The 4,108-nt window shown below is 35.6% G+C and overlaps 1 pseudogene; it reads right to left on the bottom strand.

Moving 5' to 3' along the window:
- LOC116088941 overlaps positions 1 to 4,108 on the bottom strand; it is a 171,299-nt pseudogene that overhangs the window by 142,182 nt on the left and 25,009 nt on the right.

Below are 4,108 nucleotides of genomic sequence, written 5' to 3'. Positions count from 1 at the left end.
TATATATATATATATATATATATACACCATCAAGTTGAAAAGAGTGATGGGGACTTGGGATGGAGTTAGGGCTACTGGAGGATTTAGAGGGCACAAACAGAGAGATGATGTGATTTCATTGTATTTTAATAAAATTGTTAAAAAAATAAAATTGAAAATTTAGAATATAGGAAATGAGTTTTGAAAATTCAAGCAATTTCTTCCATTTAAATCTCTCCTACCATTGTCTGAGGTGTATTCATTTGATCAAGTTGAAGGAATCTTTGTTCACCTAATCCCAGAAAATGATACTGAAATATGGCTCATTTGATATCTTCTTGTTTTATGAATTACACTAATCGTTTCGGAGAATATCCAAGTGCTTATGGTCAAGTATGCCAAGATCTGAGAGAGGATTTTTCTCATTAAAAGTGCTCAAGACTAAGGAAGAGTGAATTCCTAAAGAGGTGTGAGAAGCTGAAACTTGCAAACACGTCTAAAAAGTTTCCACTACAAGTATTTCACAATGGCGAGTAGTGTGTGCCAAGCCCAACTGTAAGCACCACATATCGTTGTCTTCAACTGGCATTCCTTCTTCGAGGTAAGAAGGAAAACACACACAGAGAGTGCACAGAAAATGTATATAGAGAGGCTATTAATTTGAAAGTAATACAGGGGGAAACATGCTGGTTTAGTAAAGTGATAGATGTATATTCTCTTCCCAGAACCATAATTTGACTATTCTTGTGTAGTTGTCTAGGTTCCTAGCAGTGAGCATGATTTTGATCTTGTCAAATAGGTCTTTTTTTTTTAATTAGATATTTTCTTTATTTACATGTCAAATGATACCTCCTTTCCCGGTTTCCCCTCCGAAAAAAAAATAAAAATAAAAAAATATAACCTCTGTTCCCTACCTCCTCCCCCTGCTTACCAACACACCCTCTCCCGCTTCCTGGCCCTGGCATTCGCCTACACTGGGGCATAGAACCTTCACAGGACCAAGGGCCTCTCTTCCCATTGATGACCAACTAGGCCATCCTCTGCTATATATATGATGCAGGAGCCATGAGTCTCACCATATGTACTCTTTGGTTGGTGGTTTAGTCCCTGGCAGCTCTGAGGGTATTAGTTAGTTCATATTGTTGTTCATCCTAAGGGGCTGCAAAGCCTGCTTAGTGAGCTGCTCCTAACTGACAAGTTATGTGTGCTAATACTGCACCCTTAAAGTTATTATGTCACATGATAAGCATTATAGTTGGAATTAGGACTGTTGGGTGCTTCTGTCCTTTAGAAGCTGGCAAAGAGATTTGCCTTCAGATCAGTTCTAACTCAGGAGTTTCTAGGTCCTGTGTCTGAAGTAAATGTTGTATTCAACAGTTGGGATTTACCTCTACCTCTGGACAGAAAACCAAGAGCAATAATAGCAATAGACTGCAATGTTTTAGGAGCCCATGAGCAATTCTGACAACCAACTCAAAATAGTTGCCTGGGGAAAAAAAAATAGTTGCCTGGGAGTTTTGTTAGATAATCTGTTGATTTTGGAGGGAGCATTGATTCACAAAAGTAAAAGATTTGTGTCAGGACAGTGTATCTGACTAAAGATAATCATAGTAGTATTTGAAAATTGAAACCATTTTAAGATTAATCTAGCCTTAGTAGGTTTCAAAGTAAAAAGACATGTCAAAGTCTTGTAAGACTGATTTTTTTTCCTTTAAGGGTTATGTTGTCAAGGAGTCATATACACACACACACACACACACACACATATATATTACATAGTAATATATATATATTACATAGTCATATATATACTCATACATGTATATGTATATGTGTGTGTGTCTGTATGTATGTATATACGTATATATACAAATATATGTATAATATATGCATATTATACACATACATATATAATATATGTATAATATATGTATACAAATATATGCACATATATTTGTAATACCAAGAATGCATGCTGAATGGTTATTGTCACTGTAAAACATTTATTGAAACATTTATCTGAATAATAAGGTATAAGAACCACATAACAATATAATTATGCTAATATATAGAAATGTTAAAAATAGTTCAAAGTTATAGAATGTTCAAGAAGTCTAAAGAATGTGGCATGTCCTGTTATTCTTAACTAACAATTTTTGTTTTATTGTTTTATTTATTTATTTTGAAATATTTGTCTTTGACTTGTCTTTCTACTATGGCTAGATTAGGCTTGAAATGGTCTCAATGTAAAATATTTTTATGATTATTTTTAGTCGTAAACACTGTGCTGAGATAAGTCTTCTACTTTTCTAAATCTGGTTTTGTCAAGAATGAACAAAAGATTAGATTTCGTGCAGCTTCAGGGTAGCCAAGCTGCTGAATGTGGAATTCACAAACATTGTGTTTGGAGATAAAGATCTTAAAGAATACTAGATCAACTTTAAAACTGATGAAAATAAACTTTCACTTTCCTGGTTTAAAGAAAATAATGAAATTGGAGTAGAGTTGAGGGTCAGTATATGCATGCAATTGCCTGGGGAATAGACAAATGTTCATTTTTATTTGCTTAAGATTACAAAGTGTTGGATCACCACAGCAGTTATAAATGATTTATGGAATGAGACACATTCCTGCTTAACTTACAAAGACCATCAGCAGTGAAGGCAATTACAGAGATATGCTGTTATTTTTAGTGATTCGTTTACATACAACTACATTATTTTATATGAAATATCATGAAATAAAAACTAGGATTCTTTCACAATGCTGTTCCTATGAAATTATTCCTAGTAGAAAAGTAGTGAAGGGATTGTTATATTTCCTTTTAGCTGTTTCTATACTTGCAAATGAGCTGTGTGCAGAGATCATATCCATGAGTTCTGCATGGGGTGATAATAGGAGCCTTTAATGGCCAGCTATTCATATATAACCCAAATGTCATTCAGCGATTTCACACTATACTTGCTACTTATTACATCAGCTTGACACAGTCTAGTATCTTTAGTTCAGAGGGAAGCTACTGAAAAAAATGCCCCACCAGCTTTGCTTGTGGTCAAGCCCCTGGTGTATTTACATAATTGATGATTGATATGGGAGGAGCCAGCTCACTGTAGGAAGTGATACCCCTCAGTTGGTAGTACTGAGTGCTATAAGGAAAATGGCTGAACAAGCTATGAAAGAGCAAGTCTGTAAGCAGCACTCCTTTCGAGTTTCCACATCAGTTCCTGCCTCTAGCTAGGTTCCTACCCTGCTTGAGTTCCTGCTCTGACTTGCCTGGATGTTTGACAGTATGATTTAAGATGAAAACAAACAAACAAACAAATAAAACCCTTCCTTCTGGAGTTGATTTTCTTCATTGTAATTTATCATAGCAATAGAAACACTAACTAAGACACACACCCAATATCATCAGTTTTTAGCCAAGAGCTTGCTGACTGATTCTGTCACATCTTTGACTCATTCGGAGCCAGAGTTTTCATTTCTTCTAGGGTCTGAACCCCTTGATTATTTTATTCTCTGTAGGATAATCAAGTCAGGAATACATGCATGACAAATATTTTATAACAACAAGCAAGTTTGTACAGCATCACAGAATCCAAAATTTAATAGTTATCATTTTCTTAAATATTCTCCCAGAATTTCTGCTGTACAATAGTATAATTCTGTGTCACCCTTGAAATTCAGGTTCCCTCTCAGATGACAGGCACTTTACTGTCCACTAAGCTCTTCTTTTGCCCTTGAACTTTCCCTTTTTATCAAGAGTTCTCTTTCTCAACCTCCAGAGAGCTCCTACGGAGTGTGTGCTCACATAAAAAGCAAGCATTGCATATAAAGCTATAGAGCCCAAATTGTATTCATGAAACTTATGTGGTTCAACAGGTGCATAAAAGTCCAACATGCAAGAGTGGAAAGCAAGATTAAGTGACATGTATGCACTGAACTATACATAGGAAATAGAAATATAGGCATGATAGGTGCCCATGCATATAAACTTGTGGAGAGTCACAACTGCCACCCTAAAGCATTGTGATAAACAAGCCCTTATTTGGAAAAGCTAAGTGCCTCCAGTTTGTGATGCAAGCTGGCATGATTACTTGTAGCCTATTATGCTTTGTCGTGTAGCTGATGC

This window comes from Mastomys coucha, unplaced genomic scaffold (genome assembly GCF_008632895.1).
Source record: "Mastomys coucha isolate ucsf_1 unplaced genomic scaffold, UCSF_Mcou_1 pScaffold14, whole genome shotgun sequence".
Taxonomy (NCBI): Eukaryota; Metazoa; Chordata; class Mammalia; order Rodentia; family Muridae; genus Mastomys; species Mastomys coucha.
Note: the sequence above shows the minus strand (reverse complement) of the source record. Positions and strands in the feature narration are given on the sequence as shown.